Genomic DNA, 27,147 nt, shown 5'->3' on the forward strand with positions numbered 1-27,147 from the left:
AACTGCTTTCCCAGTCTCACTTCCCAATCCTTTCTAACCTCATTTGTTTGATTCTTATAGTTATCATGGAATATTTGATATGCCCTTGTAATTATCTCCTTTTTTACCAGCAGCTTCTGTTCCACATTCAACTAAAAGCTCTACCAGAACAGGTCTTTCTCTTATTATTCCGCTATCTCTTTCTCTTTGCCTATATTCTGATATGAATCCCAGGTAGGGAAGGCAGTCTCTAGTGTGCAGTGAAAAATGTCTTCTTGGCCTCATCCCGTTCTATTACCTTTCCCTCGCTGGTTATTTGCTCCCAATACCATACCTGTTATTTCTTAATGCAGAGACAGAAAGTTGAATTGCTCATCAGCATTTTGGCCTTTTTTAAAATAAGCACCATTTACGTTTTCTTATTTTTCGCTTTTGTTTTATTTCGTATGACACCCGTAGGAGAAAAGTAATCTTGTCATTGCATTTCAATAGTACTAATGGGTTACCTTTTGCAGAGGAAGAGCAGGTGGGTATTACATAACAAAGCCAAGGTGTCAAAGGCTGCAGCTATATACCTAAGAGCCACCTCAGGCTTTCTGCACATAACAGCTGGCTTCTTAGGGTAATATAGTGGTCATAATGGTAGGCAAAAATGCTATCATGCCATAAAGTAAGATCCAGGCAGGTGAAAGGGCAAGTATTGCCCAAGTTTACTGTGGGCCAAAGACTAAGACATGAAGCCAGAATATCGATGCAAGTCCTATCTCATTCTGCTGTCTCATAACTGATCTTCCTTCTGTAATACCAGCAGTATAGCTTAATGGGTTAAGGCAATGAACAGCATAAGAACAGCATCTGATCATACTTTGATTACCATGACCTGCCCTTGTATACTAAACAATTCTGGCCAAGTCACTTAATCAGAGAAAATCTTATAAATCATCCCTAAGAACAAACACTTTGACTACATATGCCTTGTAAGTCAGAAACACCAATCTAAAAATGAATAAAATGGGTGTTTAATCTGGGGGTACTTCAGTTCTTTCTTGAAAGCATTAATGTAAGAGGCAGATACCATGTATCCATGCCCATGCAAGACTTAGAAATGATGGAGAAAGCATAGATACCATGTATCCATGTCCATGCAAGACTTAGAAATGAAGGGAAAGCATAGATAACATGCATCCATGTCCATGCAAGATTTAGAAATGAAGGAGAAAGCACACGTTTTGTGTCTATGCAACTCCTGTGTCTACCATCCTGTCTCCTAGACCACCATTTTATCAAAATTGAGAATATACTTTTTAAATATTGTATCTGTGCTCTTTATTTTGCTTTTTGCTTTCCACCTATAAACCTATCATTTTCTGTTAGCTACTTCAACAACAGTGTTATCCTGTAACATAAAATATAAAACATATGTACTATATATATATATATATATATATATATATATATATATATATATACATATATATATATATATATATATATATATATATAAAAGAGAGAAATTGGCTACACATACTGCATTAAAACTATATATGAGATACATAGATAGATATATAGATAGATATATAAAATACTTATTTTAACTCAAACTAGTGTTAAAATCTCTTGTAATGTATTAATAATATTAGTAGGCAGTAAGTGGAATGGGTCCATGCAGTTCTGTCTAATACACCAGTTATTAAAAATACATTAAAAATAAGGGTATCTCCTATGTCACATGTACTTTCACAAAACCTACAAGTTATTGGTTAACACTGCTATAATCATTTTACATGTGTTAGCCACTTAGTGTATTCAAGTGATTAAAATCCATTTTTAAATGTATCATGGATCAGGAACTAAAGCTGATAGCTTTTCCAGTTTTAAATGATCATTATATAATCTTACTTCATTTTTGAGTTAAACTTAAAATATAAGGGAAAAGCTGAGTGCCAATGAAATAAAACTACAAATTGTGCTGTCAAGTGAAAGGCAGTTAGACATTGTGGTCACTTGTAAAGGGCAACTAAAGCAATGAATGTAGACCCCACATATTAGAGTCCTTCAAATGTCATAGCAAAAATGGTTTTCTGACCTCATGTACCACTGCTGTCATGAAAAACCTCATGAAACACACCAGACCATTTGGTTTTAGACATGGCCCTTTTAAAGTCAGACAGCTTATTACTATTTTTTTGGAAGGTAAGTATTTGCCAGTTCCAGAATATTCTGTGTTGTTAGTTGTTAATCACTGATCATGATGTTGAGTTAGGCACTGATTTACATACAACATGAATTAAATGCACTAATAGGTACTTTATCGGATAAGTACCAAGAGTTCAGAATAACATGCAAAAATGAACACCAACAAAGATAACCAAAGTAACTTTCAATATTTAATAAAGGGAAGCCGTCTCTTATGAGAGATGGCAAAACATATTAAAGTTTCAAAGAAGCAATACAAAACCAGAGTATATAAAGTTTTCTTTGTGAAAATTTACATTTCTTAAGTTCATTTTAATTTTTGCAGTCCTTGCATGTTGTCTTTTTAAATACATGTATTAAAAAAATAAACACTGTTTGTACTCAAGATGAATAGAAAGGAGTCGGGGCCCCAAAATCCAAACTTGAAACAAGGAAAGCATTTTTTCCTGGGGCTGTTTTGCAGAGAGATCAGCCCTACAATTACCGTCAAATTAAAAGTTATTATAACTTGTTGCAAAATGTTAAGAATCCTGTATGTTTACCTCTGCCCATGACTTTGATGTGAAGGCTGTGAGATTTGGCTCCATTCAGGCAAATCGAAGTACCCCCAGAGCTTAAAGATTTCCAGATGTGTATACTGGGCTGGAAGATCAATAAAAATAACTCAGCCACTTGGAAAAAGGAGCAGATTCTAATACAAATGAGGCTAAGCTTTAAGAGCTAAAACTATTCCATCACACAGATACAAATATCCATACAGTGAAATGCATGTCCACAGCCTTGTCTTACTCACACGCGCACACACACACACACACACACACACACACACACACACACACACACACACACACACACACAAGCACAAAGAGACACACACACACAAGCACAAAGAGACACACACACACACAAGGGCACGAGCACAAAGAAACACACACGCACACACATACACACACACACACACACACACACACACACACACGCGCGCACACACGAGCACAAAGACACACACACACGAGCACAAAGACACACACGAGCACAAAGACACACACACACAAGGGCACAAGCACAAAGAGACACACACACACACACACACACACACACACACACACACACACACACACACACGGGCACAAAGACACACACATACACATACACACACACACACACACACACACACACACACACACACACACACACACACACACACAGGCACACAGAGGCATACATATACACAAAGGCACAAGCACTAACACACATGCATAGACGTACATGTCAGTATATAGAACAGAAGTCAAAACTGAAGATATATACTATATCATTAACCACGTATCACCACTGGTTATATATTTATTTTAGTAGGAAATCTTGATAAAAACGCAGTCTTTTTTTAAGGGAGTTATACTGCATTAAAAAGTTATCCTAATCAAGCCATCATCAGTTGTCCACACATTTCACTTATTGTCCTTAATTTTGATGAATGTCTGATTTTAACTTCAGCGAGTGTGTTATGCATAGTATTTAGACAACTTATCAATGAAACACCAGGGTAACTATAATACAAAGTAGAATCATGCATTATAATTGTAATTCAATCCTTTTCTGTCATCCTAATAGATCAAAATAGCATTTAAAGATCTGACTAGCAGTTACTTGTTTCTGATTTTAATTATCGAGCTCTGATATATAGAAGATATATGACACGATAGTCAGCAGTATAGTCTGGCGTAAAATGCATTTAACTTTTAACTCATGTGGACATTTGAATACTAAAGTAAAGAACACAACACAATATTCCTTTAGATGCCTATTTCATTTTTTTATTATTAAGAAGTATCTATACATTACATTCAATTGTACTACAATGTTTGCCTCCAAATGATTTGAAGGTAAGTCTGTTCTGGAATGCAGTACCTGCTAGCATTTATATGTCATGGTAGTTCTAAAATATAAAACCTTAAGGAATAACCTCTGGACAGATTTACTGTATCCATTCTCTTTTTTATTACTGAGGTCATACATACCAAAAGGCAAACTGATGTTCCTGAAAAGTACATCTGTCTTGACATCCTCCTATCTGATGTCAAAATTCAGGGTTCATAACATCATAGACATTTCCAGTACCACCCAGTCAAGAAACAAATTAAACTCAAAGGCTGATAAAAAAAATGCTAATAGGAAACTCCTGTGCACTTAAAAGTGAAACTTGATGTTTTGAACAGGAATGCACAATATGCATTAAGCACATATGATGCAATCTGAATTGTGTATAATAGTCATGTGTTTCAGGTTTTCTCTTACATGCCACTAGCTATTTAAGTTAATGTTAAGGCTTGGTCTATAAAAGCAACACATGCTACAGGAAATCTCATGCATCCAGTCACAGAGTGAGTAATATGAAAGCTGGTCACCTGACTGCACTTTATATACCAGAAAAATCATCACTTCTGCCTGCTGTCCTTCCATACTCAGATATAAAAGAAGGTGGTTAAGTCCATTTTCTCCTTAGGTATTTCTTTCAATACAGCAAGAAAGAGGTTTATGGAAACTTAGTCTGGGGAACATCTTGCAAAATACAATAATGTACTCCATTTTCAATTTAGGGTATTAATTTTAAAAGGACAGAAAATAATAATACAGGATGAAATGAACAAAGCACTACAATTCTATAGAGAACTCCTCCAGTTTATTATATCATACAAGAATAGTTGCTGCTTGTATACAGCCATGGAAATAATAGTTCAGTGTTATAATATTACTTAGCACTAGCCCCAATAATTTATCTACTTTTCATGACAGTCCCCCTAGTCTGTCATGGAATATAATCTAGAATCAGAAGACTCTATTGCTACTATAGTTCTAAATCAACTCACTACAGCATCTATTTCCTTTTCCTGCTTTGACTTCCCTACATTATGGGCTGGCTTATGTGTTTCATATCAAAAAGACACTTAGCTGACCAACCAGTAGAGCAATCAATGATATGAAATAACCAAATGTCTTCTCATGAAACAAAACTCTTTCAACTTTCTGATGACTTTACTCTAGTCAGGTAATAATTTAGGTACCTACCCACAACTAAATATTGTACTAAAATACCTTCTTTCTTAGTAGGTTATGCATAACAACCAGAAAGAAAAATAAATAATGTCAAATTAAAATCAGAACCTAATTTAAATAACAAGCTAAGAGTCTTTTTTAAACAAACAAACAAACAAAATATGAAGAGGTTGTGCTCATGTCCTTTTATCACTGATATGGTCCTGCTGCACAAAATTGAAAGAAGATAGTGCTAGCTTCCATTAAGTCAAAATGTAAGATTCTAAGGAGGAATATGATCTGTTTATGAATACTTTAAAGGACATTTATAATACTTTATAGAAAGTTCTCATGACTTTTAGTATAGTACTTCTAAAACTCCAGTATGCAGAAATCCATAATGGCCACTGAAATGCGTCATATTAAATGAGTATTTTTTTTTTACTTTTGTTTTACCCAACCAACATAGAGGACAGCAAAGTACTTTAGGAGATGCATACATATACAGATCTGCATCTTGTTTTACGGCCATGAAAATAGCAGATTCCATTTCATGCCACATATTTAAATCATGTTCCTAGAAATAGCTATCTAACAATGAGTCAATTGTGATGATTCAAAATGATCTCTAAAAAGTTGTAGAACACTGGTTTCTGTTACATGATGTTTTGTGAAAAGCAAAATATGAACGAGACAGCAGTGGACTTATAACTGCTTTGACATATACTGCAAAACATATAATTAACCAAAATGGGAGTTTTAAATTTTACTGAGTTGTTGAAAAATTTTAAAGTTTCTCTTTCTACCTTTCTTAGAACATATTCTCTGCTGTCAACATATTTACTACTGTCAACATAATGCCCCCCTAAACATGCTCAAGTATTTTTCAGTTACTATGTTCTTACTTTCCTAAGAAAACTGGAAACGGAAAACTGGAAAAGTTATTTAGCATTTAGCTACATAAAAAAATAGGTTAATAGCAGTACAAGCCAAAAGAAGACAGATGAAACAAAAAACTCTTATGGAGTGTTCCCCTTTTCCCAAATATTTGGAGCAACAGCAAAGCTGATCACATCGAACAAGTACCAAAACTCAGCTTGCATATCAGTGTGGAGGGTGTTTGCCCTTCATAGAAAGCCAGTTTTAAACATTTTGTCTTTTGCAAATTTTTTCACCCAGTACTATCACATTCATTTGATTTGCATATGGTGACTGACCTAGATCCAGACAATATCCTGGATTTCTCATTAATGTATACTCTGACCATCTAGACACAAGAAGGGAGAATTATATCTCAGTACGTACTCAAAATGTACAGCAGAATTATCTGAAATCATTAAGGTAATATTAGTAGTGCAGAATTCACCTGAATATTTATCTCTAGTGACTTGATATACTTGTCTCTCAGATACGTTTCCCACTCTCTTTTATGTATGCAGTGGTAAGGCATTAAGATTCTACATAACCTATGATTTTTCTGCGTTTATTAAGCTGATGAGGAGGCACATAGTTGTAATGGTGAAAATAACCAAATTAAGTAGATAGATAGATAGAAAGATAGATAGATTGATAGATAGATAAAAGTATTCACTACAAGTACAATTATTTGTGAAAATTCTTTCTGGAGGCCTACATTTTCTCCATGTTTCCCCTGAGGCTACATATTCCCTAGTTCGAACATAAGCATAAATATATTTTGCTTAAGATTAATTATTTTAGGAACTGTTGAATTATTTGGTGTGCCAAAAATATAAAATGCACTTATTCTTCAAATGTCAGACATATTGAAGGTCACTGAAAGAATGACATGTGACCTTGTCCAACTATCTCATGATCTTTTAATTCTTAAACCACAAGTGAATCTCTGCAGAGAATGATAAAAAACTGAGAAACTAGGTAATTATTGAGAGCTCTAAAACTTTTCATCCACAAAACTTGGTAGATGGAACACTAAGAAGGAATGCAAAAGCTAATTGTTAATTGTTATAATACTGCCATCAAAGGAACATTATCTCACAGTGAAAAGTATAAGTAGATCATTTAGTCAAAAGGCATTGCCAAAGACAAAAGGCTGACACAATCTTTTAGGGAAATCTTGTGCTCAATGAGATGGTCATGCATAAAGTGCATGAAATTAAGCAAATGGCCCATAGTTATGTCCCTTTGTTTGCAAAAGCATGACTGTTTGCATTTTAGCCATGACTACATGTGCTTTTTATATTCCTTTTGGGTACTTGCCACCTAACCATCTAGCCTATTCTACTCGCCCATGTCATATTAGCCCATTCATTCCCTCCTCCTTAATGATGTGGCTATTGCCAGTACCAGCCAGAAAGGGCAACAGTCAAAAAGTGCTAGGCCACAATGCTGGCCTGCTACACTTTTTATGATATATATATATATATATATATATATATATATATATATATATATATAGACACATACACTATATAATGTATGATGATAGATCAAAACACAAACTATCAATTGGCAAGTGATTGAACACTCGATCTGATCCATCATCAGCCACTGATATATATATATATATATATATATATATATATATATATATATATATATATACACACACGCACACACACACACATAGACACATGTGTGCACACACATGCACACACAGACAGACACACACACACACACACAAACATACCAACTACTGTGGGGGAAGGGCATATTCCCCAGTCTCCACTGTACCATGATCTCACGCATACACATATACATTTTTTTCCTCAGGGTTAAGTATAGGGCATGTATTGGCACGATATAGGGTGTAGGAATACATGCTCTCTCCAGTGCCACCCTGATAGCATCATGGCTGTGCTGTTTCAAGAGCATATATTTTGGAAGCTGATGCTGCGCCAGCAGGTGTTACAGCTCATGCCATATCTTCCCAGACTCTGACCCTGAGGAAGGCACACAGGCTTACAGCTCTCTTTCCTCTTTCCCTCCATCCCTCCCTCTCCTGATTGTCCCTCTGATATCTAAGCGACAGTTTGAACTTAGATCACCAGTGATGTAGTTAGATGCCTTACCTCGGCCACCATGTCTGCATCTGTGACATAGCCAATATCAGTCCAGCACTTTTCATCAATAAAGAGGAAGAGTGTGTGAATATGTTTAATTATATGTTTTTGCGAGATAATACATTGACTTAATCAACAAATGGTACTACTGACTGTATGAAACTTGAAAAGGCAGTGAGAGAAAAGGAGAATTTTGAAATGTAAAGCACTCTTGATCTAGAAGATGCATTCCAGCTCCTTGACACATTAATTTCCTTTAGTCAACAATCCTGGATCATTTTCTTAAATCTGTCAGTAACCATTCATGACAGACCTTTATAGCATGATCCCAAGTGGCAAACTTTGAATAAATCTTCAATTGATTCACATTCTATCTTTGACTTCATGCACACTTTCTGAAAAGTGGATGACAAATGCAGACATAACAGACTGAGATGAAAGGGTTGCATCTTTGCTGATCAGCACCAGAGTGGTTGCAAAATTCCATCAGAAATTTGTTTACTTTACAAATCTCAATGAAAAGGAGCAGACGAAATGATACAACTGACCTTTATTGTAAGTTATAGATCAGATGCACGTGTGCACAGTGGAAGCCCTTAGTAGATAAAGCAGAACTAATCAGGTACAGCTGGAAATGTTACACCATAAAAAGTTGTGATAGGAGAGCTAGCAATCACTTAGCAATTTCCTTTTCGGAACTTTTATAGTGACCTGAAGTGAATTAAATTTAAGTCAAATGTAGATGGCCATCTAACCCCAATGAACAGAAAACAAAATATAGATTTTTGGAATCTGTATAAGATCGTGGAATATGTAACTGTCCTCATATATACCACTTAAATATATATGTTAGTATTAGTCAAAGTCAAAGTAAACTTTATTGTCATTTAGAACTACAGTCGTGTAGCCTAAACAAAATTTTGTGCATCAGCTCAATCAAAGGAAAGTAAAACAACACATACAAGTAGAGGAATAAACATAAATAACAAATACAATACTACTCCCAATACAAGAGCAGAGACATTTACCAATACCCATACACAAAAAAAATACCCTCCCCTGAGTTAAATTAACTACCTATTTTAAGTAAAACAAAATGCACTACAGATTGAAATGCCCAGGTTATTTATCTAATATTCTACTTGAGTGAGTTAAATAATACTGACTATGGATATAATAAATAAATATTGCACCTACTTGGAATTTATGTAAGTGTGTAGTGCACAAATAAAATTTGACTTATTATGTGTCCAGACCCCTGGAACTAGTGCCTGAGTTCAGAAGTCTAATCACTGTAGGGTAGAAACTGTTACTGAATCTTGTAGTCCTGCAGCGGATGTTACGGTATCTCCTGCCCGATGTCAGATGCTTAAACAGTCCATGCACAGGAAGTTTTGTTGTGTATTATTTTGGTGGCCTTTTGGATGCTTCTTGCAGAATAAAAATTTTGTATCAATGGAAGACTGGAACCTGTTACCTTCTCTGCAACCAGTCTGCAATGACATGCCTAGCCAATAACCAGTCAGTGCCCACAGGTAAGAACCAAACCCTGTCCTTGAGGTCTGTGAGGTAAACATCTTAACCATTCTGCCATCTCTCATCCCATTTTTAAATATACCAGCAACAAGTTCAGCCAATAACCAGAAGTTTGAATCAAACCCTGCACCTTGTGTCTGTAAGGAAAAGATCTTAACCATTATACCAGCTCTACTCCCTCTTACTTTTTGGTGGATTAATTTTAATGTATTACCTCCTACACAAAATATAAAGTAAATTAATATATCATCTATGTACAGTGCTGCTGCGTAATTCATTAAACCACCTGTTTAGCAAACAAGATTAATTTCTGACACAGATGATTATTAATGCATTGTTTCTTATCCAGATAAATGAAAAGTTTAAACAAAAGGGTTGTGAGCGTGGCTGCCCAGAACTGCATAAAAAGATAGAAGTAATAAACTTATTAGCTCTAGACAGAATGCATCTAAATAAAATATTTAAAAAATGCAATTTATAATAACAAAGAGTATCATAATTATTGATATGCTGCCATTTTATATATTTGTGATGTAGAACTGCTTCCTTTTTTTCCCACCATCCTTCTCAGTTTATATGCATCCTTGGTTTACACCTACTCATCTGAATCTTTCACATGCCTTGACTTCACTGTCTAGTGTTAATCCTTCGACTTTTCTTCCTTTCCACATGCCTTTGTAGGTCTATACAGTCTATACCTGATGAGTTAGCCGGTTATTACTGCATTAATATTTTTCTTTTCTTCCTGTGTTCATCCTTGCTGCCTCCAAATTCTCTGCAGTCCATCTTAAACCTTGTACTGCTACTGTGCATTGAATCAAGAACAAAATAGCATCATACTAGAAAACCTTTCATAACAATAGTTTCCAATTAATGGATGTGCACTTGCATGTCAACAAACATGCACAGATGTAGAAATACATGAGGGTGAGAGCATGCGTGCATGCACATACATACACATATACATACACATGTGCACACACAGACACACATTAGCTAAAGTCCCAGATCCATCTTTTACAATCTGGTGAGCACTAAGCCATTATGTTGGGTGGAGGTAAGTTGCTGTAAACAAAAGTCATGTCATGTGGTCACTGCCCTTATTAATTCATATAAATACATAGAATGTGGAGGCAGAAAAGGGGCATTGTTATTTCTTCAGTTGGAACACAAGCACTCAAATCACATTAATCTGAGAACCGTGGTTCAAAATGGTGCATTTTTCAGGATTTTCTAAAGAAAGGACAAACATAAATAATTGACTTTTTATGCATAAAAACAAGTATTATCATTTTCTTAGGGTAATAGTGACATCGGAGATGATTATGAATATCAAAGAGCATTGGGGGGTGTAGCACCTATCCCCCATTTGGGGTGCAGGGAGATTGTCTCTTGCTTAAAACTAATTTTGAAGCACTGCCTATTTGTGATCTGTTAAATTTTGTCCATGTATATTCAGGTGAGTGTATTCAACATTTTTTGTGAAATCCAGTTTGCCCAGTTGTGTGCTGGTAAATTGTTGTAAGTAATAAGTAACGGTAAGTTGTGACCTGGTTCAAGGCTCCAGAGAGCACCACTGCAATACCAGGCTACAACTCTTACCACACTTTTCATCCACAAAACTAAGACCAAAACACTAAAGGTGGAGGAGTGTCCATATTCACCAAGGATATTCACACCTCCAGGCTAGTTGCCCAACACAATGCATCTGAAATTCTGCAGGTGCAACTAACACTAGGTAAGACTGCAATCCAAATTGTAGCTTGCTACAGATCCCTCACCATGCCCCAAGATTCTCACTACACCTTTCTAAACATACTGGAAAATATTAAGGTACAACCAAACACCCTAATAGTGGGATTTCAACTACCCTGCCATTAACTGGGAAAACTACTCGGGTACCAACTCCTTTTCCCAACGGTTCTTGGAATTTATAAATTCCAATGCCCTGGATCAACTAATCCATTGTCCCACCAGGGGCTCCAGTATCCTAGACCTGGTCATTACCAACATGGGAGATAGATGCTACACACCAGTGGTTACCCCTCATTGGTCAGGTCTGACCATAAGCAAATCACCCTTGACATCCCATCCCCCACCCCCCAGTAAGGAAACCTCCTTAAAAAACTTCTCCAAAGCCAACTTCATGCTACTGAAGTCAGAAGTGACAAACTTCATGACACCCATGCAGACAGGATCTGAAAGTTCGACTGCAGAATCCTACACTAAGGCACTGTACAAGCACATCCACCCGTGCATGAATCATGCCATCCCATATAGAACCAAGATGCTCCTCTCCAAAAAAAAGGAAACCAATCTGGTGGTCCCCTGCTATAAACAATTTATACAACAGAAGGAAGAAAGTGTTGCAGAAAAGAGGAAAATCCCAGGATGCAAAAAACTCCCTCACCAGCCACAGTAAGAAGCTGTGATCCCTCATAAAATCCTCAAAAGCTAGTTACAGAAATAAAATTGCCAAAGACAACCACAAGGCATTCTATAGTTATGTCAAGAATCTAAATGGCAATGCTCAGATCTGCTCTGAGCTACAACAGAATGGCATTAAATATACTTATCCCAAGGATATTGCCAATATCCTGGCAGATCGATTTAGTGCCAACTTCATCCCCCTTTCACCCCCTAAAGGGCCCATCTCAATACCAAAAGATTGCAAAATTCCGGTAATCACGGCCACACAGGTAGAAACCGCACTCTCCAAAGCTAAGAATACAGCATCCATGGGACCAGATGACATCCAAGGCTGTGTACTACATAAACTACAAAATGAACTTCACCTCACCTAAGTATCATGTTTAATCATAGCCTCACCTCAGGCTTCATGCCCACTGAGTGGCGCACAGCTACAGTTATTCCCACTCCACAAGGGAGAATCCACCTTGGATCCTGGGAACTACCATCCCATGAGTCTGATAAGCCTGATCTGCAAGGGCATGGAAAGCATTATCATGGAACCTATAAACAAAGACATTGGCAACCTTCAAACACTGGACTCCACCCAGTTTGGGTTTGTGAAGGGCCGATCTTGTCTCCTGAATCTGATTGACTTCTTCGAATCAGTCTCCAGAGCTGTGGACGAGGGTAAGGCGGTCCACACAGCCTATCTGGACCTCACCAAGGCCTTCAACACCATCCCCCACTCTGGAATCATAGATAAACTTACTATGCTGGGCATAAATCCCTACATCACTCAATGGATTGCCAACTGGCTTGCTGACAGAACCCAGACTATAAAAGTAGCCAACTCCAAATCCAGCTCCAGACAAGTGACAAGTGGAGTACCTCAGGGTTCAGTCCTGGGACCACTCTTGTTTGGCATCTACTTCTCTGAAGTACAGGCCAACACTAAGGGACTCTGGTTAACAAAGTTCACAGATGACTGCAAACTGGGACCCATTATTGAATCCCCAAATGATGTGGATATTCTACAAAAGGGCCTTACAGAAACAGATGCCTGGTGCCAGAGCCATGGGCTCAAGCTTAATGCTAAGAAATGTATAGTTATCCCCTTTGGAAAAAAACATGTACCCATGAATTACCACATAGGTGACAGTACACTAAACATTGAAAGTGTGATGAGAGACTTAGGGACACAGGTGGACAGTGGTCTCACTTTTGGTAACCACATCGCCACAACAGTCAGGAAATCCTTCTATGTGGCACACCTCATCACTAAGGGTTTTTCATCCAGAAAAAAGGAGGTAATTGTCCCACTGAACTCATCCCTCATTAGACCCATTATAGAGTATAATGGCCCATTTGGTATGTACCTCACAAGACATCTGCAACAGCTAGAAAGGCCACAGAAATACCTCACTAAAAGAATCACAGGCCTAAAGCAGATGCCATATGCTGACCGTCTAAAAAAACTCCAGCTATACTCTGTGGCATATCATCTATTCAGAGGCGATCTCTGCTTAACATAAAAGGCCATTTCAAACCCTGAGCTGTTGGACATGCTCCACTTAAAGAAATCCCAATCCCTCAGAGCCACATGCTCCAGGGATCTAAACCTTGTCATCACAATGTACAAAACATGCTGGAGGGATAGGTTCCTGACCCAGAGACTCCCCATTCTCTGGAATAGACTGCCCATACATGTCAAGCAGAGTGCCTCCTTGGCCCTCCTCAAAAGGAACCTTGATGATTGGATGGGAGATAGGAAATTCACCCCGGGGATCATGTCAGTCACCCTGCTAGACAGGGGTTCAGAGAAGTAAATATTGTAGGAAGAAATATCCAGAGAATTATTATGGCTAGGCTTGTCTAGGCCCAAGGGCCGATAGCCTAGTACCAACCTATGAACCTATAAATGTTTGTTTAGTACACTCTACAATCTTGTTAGCAACCACCCTTTTACTTTATTCTGTTGAAACCATGTTTCTGTATGTGTTCCAGGTAGCTTTAAATGCATTAACTGTTCTTATCCCATTACCTTTGCAAGAAAGAAAAATTACTTCCTTGCATGTTTCCAGAATTTATGCATTTTCAGTTTTATAAGCTGCCTTCCACAGTGCATAACACATTTTTTGAAACACAGCTTATTTGTGTATGTAATGAATACTTCAAAGTTTACATTATATCCCTGACATTTGTCACTTTTAGAGGATATTTAGCACATTAGATTTAGCTCTTATGTCATTTATTGTACCTCTTACAGCACATTGGTTGTGTTCCACTCTGACAGCTCCATTATATATGTGTTTTCTGACATACCTCTGAACTAACACTGCTTAAGGCAAGATATCATAAAAGGGTTCCTGTCTGAGATATTTATTGGTGGTGTAAATGCTATAAATTCATAAAAATCAATACTCATCTGAAGAAACTAATTTCAAAAGAGTTATAGTCAAGCAGTTTAAAATGCGCTCATTAAATATAGTTAACACAGGGGCGGCCATGGTGGTGCAGCAGTTAGTGTTGCCGCCACACAGCAAGAGGTTCTCTGGTTCAATCCTCGGCTGGGGTGCCTTCTGTGCAGAGTCTGCATGTCTTCCCTGTGGTTGTGTGGATTTCTTCCCAAAGACATTCTGTAGGTGGCTTGGACACTCTAAATTGGCCCTAGGTGTGAGTGTGTGTGCGTGCCTTCTGTGGAAGGTTGGGCACTGGGCTGGCACCTTGAAACTATAAAACTCCACTGCCAATCATGAGCAGACAGGTGATGTGCTGTAGCGACCCCTAACCAGGAAAAGACAGAAGAAGAAATATAGTTAACACAATTTGTCGATTATAACAGTAAACTGAAATGAAACTATAATGCAGCAAAGGACATTATTTATTTTTTAAAACAGCACAGCAGTTTCTTAGTAGTTCTTTTTTACTCGAGAATTTCTTCAGAGCTACGAAGTAATTTCAATAAATAGGTGTAAAGCAACATTTAATAAGCTAGCCCACTGGTGCATGACAAGGCCTCTACCTACCTTTCAGTGACCTGGGTTCATTTAGTAGGAAGGGCTGGCCAAAGCGGCAAATCGGTAAATGGGCAACGACCTGATGTGTTAAACTGGAGTAAGGCTAGAGGGCTGAGATTCACATCCACTACCAAGTACAGACCAGAGATATGGAATTTTGTAGCCCTGCATCATCTGAATTTAGGTGAGAAAACCAAGGCTCAAAACTGAAACTACATGCATTCTTGCCACTTTGGCATCATTACATGCCCACTCATCCCCTTTCCCTCCCCTGGACAGGAGAAGACATTCAAAAACATAATAATTCTACACGACAATGTTTTACTCTACCTCTGATAACAGTCCTCATTCAGCGTATGCATTTAGATACATAACTTGTTAGTGAATGTTGTGGAAACCTGAAGCATCTTTGTTTCTATGTATTATAACATGTAATTATTTAAAGTGAAAAATGCCATTAGGTTCATAGGTTCATAGGTAGGTACTAGGCTATCTGCCTGAGGGCATTTATAAGCCTAGCCAGAGTGTGTCAGCTTTCACCACCCCATTGATTAATTAACTGAGCCTCTGTCAAGAAGAGCCAATGAAGTGATCCCAGGGGTGTATTTTCTGTTACCCATTCACTTGTCAAGGTTTCTCTTGAAGAGTGTTAGTGAGGGGCTCTGCCTAATGTAGTTAGGAATTTTGTTCCAAAGCATGAGGAGTCTCTGTGACAGGACTCTATCCCTCCAGCATGTTCTATTTATTGTTGTGGTGAGGTTTAGCTCACTAGAGCGAGTGGCTCACAGTGACTTGGATTTCTTTAGGTGGAGAATGTCCATCAGTTCTGAGTCAGACATTGCTTTGTAAGTCAGGCAGAGATCACCTCTGAGTAAGCAATATGCCACTGAGTACAGCTGGAGTTTTTCCAGTTGAGCTGCATAGGACATATGTTTGAGACCAGTAATCCTCTTGGTGAGGTACTTTTGTGGTCTTTCCAGCTGTTGGGAAGTGTCTTGTGAGGTACATCCCAAATGGGGCATTGTACTCTATGATGGATCTGATAAGTGACAAGTAGAGGGGCACTATAACCTCTTTATTTCTAGATGTGAACCCTTTAGTAATTAGATGGGCTACATAGAAGGATTTCTTAACTACTTTGGCAATATGATTGTCAAAGGAGAGATTACTATCTACCTGGGTCCCCAGATCTCTTATTACCTCTTCTGTATTAAGGGGGCTGCAGCCTATGTGGTAATTCGTGGGTGTTTTGTTTTTCCAAAATGGGATGACTATGCATTTTTTGGCATTTAGCTTGAGGCCATGACTTTGACACCAGGTGTCTGTCTCAGTAAGGCCTTTCTGAAGGATGTCCATGTCAGCTGGAGAATCAGTTATGGCTCCCAGTTTGCAGTTATCGTCAAACTTGGTTAGCCATAGTCTTCCTGTGTTTGTCTGTACTTCTGAGAAGTATATGCCAAACAGTAGGAGTCCCAGGACCGAGCCTTGTGGGACACCACTTATGACTGGTTTAGAGTCGGACCTGGAGCCCGCTATTCTTACCGTGTGAGTTCTATCTGTAAGCCAGTTGGCAACCCATCTCATGACGTAGGGGTTTATGTGCAGGCTGGTGAGTTTTTCTATAATTTCCGAGTGGGGAATGGTGTCAAAAGCCTTGGTGAGGTCAAGGTAGGCTGTGAGAACTATCTTCCTCTCATCTATGGCCTTGGTGACTGTCTTGAAGAAGTCTACTGGGTTTAGTAGGTATGATCTGCCCTTAACAAAGCCGAACTGGGTCGGGTCAAGTGTTTGGAGGTTCCCAATGTCTTTGTTAATGAGTTCCATGATGATGCTCACCATAGCCTTGCAGACCAGGCTAGTCAGGCTTATGGGGTGATAGTTACCAGAGTCAGTTGTTGCCCCTCCTTTGTGGAGTGGAATAACCATTGCTGTGTGCCATTCTATGGGCACGTAGCCTGTGGAGAGGCTGAGGTTGAACAGTGTGTTCAGGTGGGGGGTTAGTTTGTTCTGTAGTTCGTGCAAGACGCAGCCTGGGACACCATCTGGCCCCATTGACACTGTGCTTTTGGCTTTTGAAAGGGCTGTTTTCACCTGTGTGTCTGTGATTTCCGAGACACTACACTTTTCTGGTATTGTTGTGGGCCCTTTTGGGGGTGAGAGGGGGGGTGAAGTTTGCACTGAATCTATCTGCCAGGATGTTGACAATATCAGTGGGTTCAGTATATTTTGTGCCATTTTGCACTAGCTCAGAGCATGTCTGCGAGTTGCCACTTAGATTCTTGACATAGCTAAAGAAGGCTTTGTGCTTATCTTTCAAATCCCTGGCTATTCTTTCGAAGTTAGCCTTGGCGGATTTTATGAGGGACCTTAGTTTCTTACTGATACTGATCAGGGATGTCTTTCCTTCTTGGGATTTGCTTTTTTTCTGAACTAGTTTCCTCCTTCTATTGTATAGCCTGTTTATGGCAAGGGTCCACCAGACTGGCTTCCTTCTCTTAGGGGAGTGAGTCTTAGTTTTGCTAGGGATGGCACGATCTATGTTTCCTTGTAGTTGCTCATAGAGTGCATTTGTAAACGTTTCTGCATCTTGGACAGCGTTATCCTTTAGCGTGGGGGCTGTGAAACTTACCACCTCTGTCTTAAGTAAGGTGAAGTTTGCTTTAGAAAAGTTTTTACTGTGGTTTCCTTAGTTGGGGGTGGTGATGGGGTGTGGACATCCAGAGTGATTAGTTTATGGGCTGATCTAACCAGTGATGGGTTGACCTCTGGTGTGGAACACCTGTCGCCCATGTTGGTGATGACCAGGTCCAATATGTTTTCATGTCTGGTAGGGGAGTTTACCAGCTGATCCAGGGCATTTGAGTTGATAAATTCCAAGAAGCGCTGGACCTGGGAGTAGTTTTCCCAGTTAACGGTAGGGTAATTGAAATTGCCCAATATCAGAGTATTCGGTAGGACCTTCATGTTTTCCAGTGTCTCCAGAAAGGTGGAGTGGTGGTCCTGGGTCATGGAGGGTGATCTGTAGCAGGCCAAAATTTGCATTGCAGATTTGCCTGATGTTAGTTGCACATGGATGATCTCAGAGGTATCATGCTGCGCCATTAACCTGGAGGTATAGGTATCCTTGATGAATATGGATACACACCCTCCTTTTGTTTTTCGGTCCATGTTCTGTGGCCGAAATGTGTGGTATGAGTTGTAGCCCAGTAGTGCTGGGGTGCTCTCTTGAGCCTTGAACCAGGTTTCAGTGATTGCACAGATGTCGACATTCTCCATACTGAGGAGTGCTTTGAGCGCATGCATTTTGAGATTTAAACTCCTGGCGTTGAGTAGCATAACCCTCATTTTTTTATTTGTGCTGTTTATGGAGGTGGGTTTGACTTTTGAGCCTTGCCTAAAAAAGGCAATATGGGGGCAGCAAGAGCCTTGGCCAGTATTCGAAAGCCTAGGGGTGACAGGTGCAAGCCATTTTTTGCGAAGCAACAAGGCCTGTCGAGCATGTCGTCCCAGGCTGACAGACACTGTATCCCCTTTGAATGACACCAGAAGCTTAGCCAATTGTTGAAATTGATCATTTTTTTATACTGCAGTATCATTCTTGGTGAGGGCAGGATGCTACCCAGGGTCAGAGTCATACCCGTCTGGGCTACATGATCAGAGAGCTCTTCCATGTCTCTTTTCATGTAGTCCAGGGAGGTACATCTCAGATCATTCACACCAACATGAACAATGATAGAGTCATATTTGTACTTGTTCTGGAGTGACCTGAGTGCTTGTGTTATGTGGTGGATTGCGGCTCCAGACAGGCAGCTAACAGTAACCTTCTCCTTGTCCAGCCTAGTGAGTCAGATGTCATTGTGCCTGACTATAGGGTCGCCTATTACTAGTGTGTTAGGTATGTTATTTTGCCTTAAGGGCTGTGATTGTGCGGCACACTGATTTTGTATTTTATATGTTGTCTGGTTTATGATGGGAGGTGCAGATTTTTTAGGTGTCTGCTTCGGAGGTCTGTGATGCTTTTTCAGGTTATTATTTAGAGCCTCCGAGTATGATTTTGTGTATTTATGTGTATTTTTGCCACTGCTGGTTTAGTATGTCTATGTGAGGCTGGATGTGTGTTGCAAGTGTTAACCTTCACCTCATGACTGCTTGTTCCAGTCTTGGATGGAGAGAGCTTAGCCTCCAATTTAGCTATATAATTGCATCTTTCGCATATGTTAATGTTTTGTGGTAGGAGGAGAGGGTTGTCTGTGTAAATGAGGCAGTTGTAACATTGCCTCAGGATACCCAGATTCACCACCTGGACTGGAGAGTATACCTGAAATTGCCCTTTGATCATGTCTGAATAGTAGGGTGAGCTGCTCAGTTGCTTGGTTGGTGAGAGGTGAATAATGAGCCTTGCCCTGCTGGGCAATCAAGTGTTGGGGTATATTAGTGCTTGCTATTAGGTCTAAGCCAAGTGCTGGACTGTAGGATGCTTTTTAAGTGCTTAGGTTGAGAGTTAGACTACTTTCAAGGGAAAAACTGAAGAGGAGACTAGGTGGAGCCGGGATAAATTTAGCCCTAGCTAACCGGTGCTGCCCGGACATGCAAAATCATGCAAACATGGTTTTTACAGCAGGGAAATGAAAGAGATAGAAATCAGCCCAAAATGACCCACAAACTACTAATGTCTGGGCTGGAACCACGCCTTCAGGGACAGATGGCTGCTCAAAGCTCCCTCTCTCACAGGTGAACAGAGAAACCTCCCTCTATCCAAGTAAGATATGGGCAATTCAGAAAATTGTAACAGCCCTGAATTCAGCACTAGCCTGAAAACTGGACTATACTAGCTTAGAAAAGTGGGAAACAAAGAACATTCTTTTTTTTTGAAAAGATAAGGCAAAAACAGTCAAAATACATTTAAAATAGCTTTAAATGACTACAAACAGTAAAAAATACACTTAAAAAGCTTTAGATGACTACAAGCAATCAGAAAAGCCTTTTAAACAAATTACCCAATTAACCAGTAAAAAAAATCTCAAAACTGAGCCCTGTTCCTGTAGTCTTCAATCAGACAAGTTCTAACTGCACACTCCTGCCACTGGGGTGCAGGGGAACCTTCTCCAAAAAAGAAGGCCTGGATTACTGCTCAAGTTATACAAACAAAGCTAGATTCAGCAGGCCTGGATCTAGTCTATGCTACAGCAAACAAGGCGCACCAATTTCAGTAAGGAAACAGTTCAAATATGCAGGCACTATAAGCCTTTAACCAGAAATTCCCAGCTCAGAAGGGCAGATTCCAGCCTCTCCTCCCACAAGAGTGCAGACCACGAACCTTCTTAATGTAAAATAACTGGCCTGAAGCCCAAGTGCTTATACCAGAACTAATACACTTTTAGAATAACAGACACTGAGCCCGCAATCAGCAGTTCCCAACTTAGAAGGATGTAAACTGCCTGTTCTGCCACAACAGTGCAGACCACAAACCTTCTTAATGTACAACAACTGGTCTGAAGCCCAAGTGCTTAAACCAAAATGCTTAGAATGATAGCTACACTTTAATCAGGTTACTACCAAGCAGTAATAAATACAATTGAATACTTTTAAGAAGGCCTGGATTAGTGCTCAAGTTATGCAAACAAAGCTAGATTCAGCAGGCCAGGATCTAGTCTATGTTACAGCAAACAAGGCGTACCAATGTCAGTAAGAAACAGTTCAAATATGCAGGTCCTATAAGCCTTTAACCAGAAATTCCCAGCTCAGAAGGGCAGAGTCCAGCCTCTCCTCCCACAAGAATGCAGACCAAGAACCTTCTTAATGTAAAATAACTGGCCTGAAGCCCAAGTGCTTAAACCAGAACTAATACACTTTTAGAATAACAGACACTGAGCCCTCAATCAGCAGTTCCCAACTTAGAAGGATGTAAGCTACCTGTCCTGCCACAACAGTGCAGACCACAAACATTCTTAATGTAAAACAACTGATCTGAAGCCCAAGTGCTTAAACCAAAAGGCTTAGAATGATAGTTACACCAAGCAGTAATAAATACAATTGAGTACTTTTAAGATGATGCAAAAGAAAAATAAAGTAGGAAAAATCACAAATACAGTAAAAGCAGATGAAAAAAGTGCACGTTTTTTTTTACCTTATGTCATTGACCTTATGTCACACTTATCAATGACGTAGTAAAAAAGATCCAAAATGAATACTCAACACTTTGATTTTATTCCTCCTATCCTTATGTTTGCAGCTATGTTTATCATTGGTGAGTCCATTCATTCCATTCCCCCCTCATTTCCAGAATTCGGGGATGCCAGGTAAGAGAACTGATAGATGGGACTGTGGTCATCATCCTTTGTGGCCAGAAACTGGAAATGATTTTTTTTTGCTGTAACAGCTCTCCACAGTGGTCACCAACTATAATATGCCAGTTAGGGTGGATATGTACCTTTCATTACATCATGATGGTTGCATACAGTCAGATCATTCATTTTTACTTCTGATCCTGAGTTCCTGTCTCTACTGAGACACATTTTCCAGAGGGTGCACTTACAGTGGGAAGCCACCATATTCCTCCCCCCATTAAGAAGAGTAGGTTGACATTGGTCAGTTGTCCTTATCACTTACCACTCCCCATCTGTTTCATTCAGTACTCAGACCACTAATCAAACTATGGTTAGCCAGGGTACAGTCATGGAATCATCCTTCTGCACCACAGTGCTGACTTTAACAATTTGTAGTCTTGAGTTTACTTGAAATGTCAAGAAATGAGCCTCGTTACTCTATTTTATGAAGCATAATATACTGATTTTTACTACTTGGTATGCCTAGGATGCATGCTTCCTTCAGCTCAACAAAGTCAGATCCATGAACAGCAATTTCTCTGAAATTCAATCCACCTTTTTTTGCATCTCTAGGTGACTTTGTTTTCCAGTACCATTAATGAGAGGCTTCCCCATTTCTCTGTCTCTCTGTCTCTGTCTCTCTCTCTTTCTCTATTTCCTGTTTGCACACCATGTGGTATATTGGGGAATGAGCCGCATACAGCACTCATTGTTTTCATAGCAGTTACAGGTTTTACAGGGTCATGTTGCTTGCCCAAAGCCCAATCACCCTCAGAGGGTGCATCACACATATATGTACGCACATACTCATACCTGGGGGCAGTTTACAGTGTCCAATCCACCTACTGCATGTCTTGGAATGTGAGAGGATACTGGAGCACCCAGCAGAAATACATACGAACACAGGGAGGACATGCAGACTCCACACAGAAGGCACCCCAGCAGAGAATCAAAATGGAGAATCTCTTGCTGTGAGGCGACAACAGTAATCGCTGAGCTGCCCACTTCCCCTGTCACCCCTACTTTATTATTTCAGAGATGTAGCACTTTTGGATAGGTGTAAAGATTGACAAAATGGTGTCACTGGAATTACTGGATTCAGCAGAAACCATACATACCTGAAAGTTTCTAAAGTGACACAAGCGAGTAATCAGCACTTTGCTGCCAGAAGGAATGTATTCTAGTCTCTCTCTCTCTCTCTCTCTCTCTCTCTCTCTCTCTCTCTCTCTCATATGCACACACACACACACACACACACACACACACACACACACACACACACACACACGCACGCACGCACACACACACACACACAACACACACACACAAACACACAAACGTCTCATGATAACAGTAGATCCTTTTCTTGTTTTTTCGTCAGATTCATTTTTGGAGGACGGAGCACATCCAAATGAATAGTCCAGGCATCCACTCGATGCCAGTTTCATAGCTTTATGACACAGTGAATAGTTTCATTTAGTTATTTATGGTGTCTTTGATCTGTATTGCTCAGCTGAAAAAGCGCATCAGATGTTTGTACTACACAAGTGGCATGCCAATCAGTTTGTCTTTTGGTCTTTGAAGATCTAATAAGTGTCAGCCTTGAAAAGGTATCTGTGCAAGACACACAATGAAAAGAGAGAATGAACATCACCCAAAGGGAGTTTAAGTGAGAAAGAGGTTTTAGTTCATTGGCCTGTACACTGGCTTCTCCCCTTCTTACTGGGCAGGGCCAGGCAGTGGGAAAAAACATCAGTTTAAAGTATTGAATCTGTATACTAATTTCAATAATTAATTCAAGATTTATAAGTCATCCACTGCTTCTGGCTTCATGGTGCAGAGGGATGGAGGCCTCACTATAACCCAGGCAATCTGCATTTGGCAACAGAGCCCAGCAACTGAGGAGTCAGCAGAGGATTATGACAAAGGAGTAGCACTTTTCTGTCTTGCTTATCCCGGAGAATGGAGATGGGTTTTCATTTCAGATTGACAGCCATTGGAGGTAAGACTGGGAGTTTCAATCCATGTTAAAACTGATAAGAGCAGGCATTGGTAGATATTTGTATGTCATTGCAAGTTGGGTGTGTGGGCAGTACATTGCTTGGTCATATATAAAAAAAATTCCAATGGCATTAAGGGTGATGCTGCACTGGGCAACCTCACTCTCCTGTGTCCACTGAAGTTCAGGAACTGGAGACTGGGGAGAGGTACCCAAATTGGAGATTGGAGAGATGTACCCAGAGAAACAGTTGGCTTCATAGTGGCCAAAACTATTTCAAACAGTTAAAAAAAGAATGTACCCTTCCATCTCTAACAATGATTGACAGTGAGCATTCAAGGAGTGGCCATCATTTGAAACAGTATTGCTGCTGAGTTCCCCTGGATTTAATTTGCTGATCTGTTCACTTCTGTGAGCTCATGTTTTAATTAATGCAATTCCTATGGAATGAAAACTTCATGCAGTAGTATGTGAAGGTCATAAGGCAGCATACTGACTCAGAAGTAATATCCCTGCCTCACAGCTCCAGGTTGTTTGCTTCAGTCCTGTCTGACAGTCATTATTTGCAAAGAGTTTGTATATTCAGCTTGTGACTGTGTAGATTTTCTTTAGGTACTTAGATTTCCTCACAAAACCATCATGGTTGGACAATTGACATTAAAGTGTTTATATATATATATATATATATATATATATATATATATATATATATATATATATCTGTAGTATTTGCCTTGCTGTTGTGACTATAAAGGTTTTAAAAGAACTAATACACTTCCAGTTGATAAAGTAAGTAAATACAGTTATTGAAAAGCATTGGCTCATCATTATTTCTTCAAAGGTTGCACAGTCCATCAGACATGCTACCTAATGCAGATGCATTTGAATACCATCTCTGAATCCCCCTGCTCTACCATGAGGGGCATGCAAGAGATTCTCAGGTCAGGTCACATCCTAAAAAATTCTCTTGTTTTCATGCTCTTAACCAGTAGAAATCTGTGTTTCATCACGTAAGTAATGATCAGAAAATAAGCCCTTTAAAAATTACAATCATAACCTCATAACGTAATTCATTCTGAGATGCCTTTCTCACAGCATTTAATGGTTGTCATGTCTTTTTACACTTTTAAGAAGCCACTTTTAGTTCTTACATTTACTTATGAATTGCCCAAAATTTTTAAAGCTGTTTTAATACCATATTTAAAGATTAATGAAGGTGCAGAGATGTAATATTCAGCCTTAAATTGCTGCTCCAATCTCAGTCTGGATATTAGCTGTATGACAATGTCACTTTCAGAAGCGTCTTTCTTTTTGAATGTGCACCTTTGTCACAGTCATGTTATGTGATTTTCCCAACAGATTAATAACAAATGTATGTCAAAGCACTTATGAGCAGCTGGGCACTACAGGAAGACAGTACTGTGAGCAGGGCGTGTGGTACTGCACAAATCTGTCATCATTTATATGTTGTAATAGAAAACAGCATGGGTTGTTGGATACATCTTTAGACTTTATACCAAGATAATATCTGGCAGCTGAAATAGTATAATACAAATGGTCATCCTGTCATCAGCAGAGGGAGGAGAGGCACAAAAATGAATTATATCAGCATACAACAATTCGGCAGATGCACGTGATACAAAGAAGTAATGGCATACATGGTAGAAGATGGGGAAAAGTAAAACTTTTCTCCAAGCACAAAATGAAATAATGACTTATTGCATTTGTAATGTAAGTTTCAGCAGATTTCTGTCCCCTTGGTACAGACTATGTTCCAAAAGTAATAATAATAAATTACATTAATATTAAGAACTAGAGAATTTAATTCCACTCCGACTAATAACCCTTTAAGTTCCTCCTTTTCGAGACTCTTGTGCTTGCTGCATTTAGATGTTGCCTTTTCAGTGGTCAGTACTCTTACTCTGTTTTTAATTCCACCAGTAATGGACTGTATGTTGTCCTGAGGAAGAGCACTGAAATCTCTGATTCTCCATCATTTGGTAACATATTTTTATATATTTATACTGCTAAAGAGGAACACTTTATTTCTGCCTGCTGTCTGTTTGTCAGTGTCAATTCTTTTACCAGCTTTCAAAGACTTTGAAAGCCAACAAAACACTTTTTGTTCCTACAGTTTTTTTCTGTAATTAGTAGTACATGAAGCAGATAAAGCACTATACACTAGAAAGTATTGTCATTTTGTACCACAGATAATAAGCTGTATTATATGTTCCCACATGGTTGCCAAGATTCATCTTTCAAGCTAAACTCTCAAGGTGAACCTTTTGGTCATTCACGTCTCAACTACATAAGACCTGATCATAATCCTGTAAATAAAACCTCATTTAATAACAACAGCTAGCAGAAACAATTAAGTTACTGAGTATTAACAAACTTATTTTGTTTCTCAGCAGTGCTTGCTTTTTTTCACTGTTGTTTTTCCTCATTTTGTACAGGTAAGGATGCCATCCTATAGGACAGCCTCAGTATACATTTCTCCTGTCTACCATAATTTACAGCATAGCACCTGACTCATATATGGGTTGCCCAATGACCTAGGAATATCGTCTGGGAAAGTAACTTGCTCAGAGTCACCCTATACCTGTGATTACAGGAAACAGCTCATGAACAACTCTACCAAAATTCATCAGATGTCATTAATGTCTATGCTGAATTGATACAGACATTTTTATCTATGGTTACAGCTGTGTCAAGTTCTCTTGTTTGGATTGGTGGGTGCTATATTCTTATTAACAAGTTACACGTTTAAAATATGCAATGTACTGTAAGCTTCAGATCGGAATCTAAAGTCTTTGTCAGAGTTATATTTTTTTCAAAATATATTTTCCATACTCAATGCAGTCTTTGACACAATTTTCTCTACATCTAGAGTATAACCATGGACACCAGGCCCAGAGGACGGGGGTGGGGGGTGGGGGGTGGCAAATCCTCTGTCCCCCACTTTCCACAGACTTGTCATCTGTGCCCTCAGTTTTACTATGAGCTGTTTACTTAAATAAATGCTACTGAAAATGCTTCTATTTGCTGCTCTTGGGACTCCTCAACATGCATCTGATGCTAGGGCATAGAGCAAGACATAAGAAATACTGAACCAATCAGTCATTGGTGCTGTTCTAAATACTACCACCTGTTTCAACAGCAGAGACTCATGATTGGTTGGTTCAAGTGTCAGTCAACTAACAGATGAGTCATGCCAAAAAGTGCAAAAATTAAAAAAGAAACTGAACTATGCCAATATGCAAGGGTCTTGGCATATAAAGGTGGAGTGCTGGGACAGGAAGCAAGGTGAGGCATTGCACTTTACTGCTAAAAGTAAGAAAAAAAGCCATGACTCTTCACTTAAATCATTTCTGGGAATCAAAAATGGGAAAACGAAGCACTAAGAGATGGAACCAGGGAATGAGTGAGGAAAAAACAGAATCAGCTATGTTGCTCAGCAAAATAGAGCTAAGATGCTGGGGTAGCCTTTCAACTTATTTGCTCAAGAGATCTGGACAAGCCCAAAAATAATGGAGAGACAAAGGCCCAACGTCAGGAGCAATTTTTTTTAAATATTACTCAAATTCACTTAAGGTTAATCGAAC

The 27,147-nt window shown here is 39.1% G+C and overlaps 1 protein-coding gene across 1 annotated transcript in view; it reads left to right on the top strand.

Moving 5' to 3' along the window:
- Window positions 1-27,147, top strand: part of LOC122811801 (twist-related protein 2-like) — a 221,567-nt gene that overhangs the window by 38,368 nt on the left and 156,052 nt on the right. The gene's annotated exons all lie outside the window — the stretch shown is intronic.

Source organism: Protopterus annectens, chromosome 9.part0 (genome assembly GCF_019279795.1).
Source record: "Protopterus annectens isolate FY-2018-M chromosome 9.part0, PAN1.0, whole genome shotgun sequence".
In the NCBI taxonomy this organism is placed as follows: Eukaryota; Metazoa; Chordata; order Ceratodontiformes; family Protopteridae; genus Protopterus; species Protopterus annectens.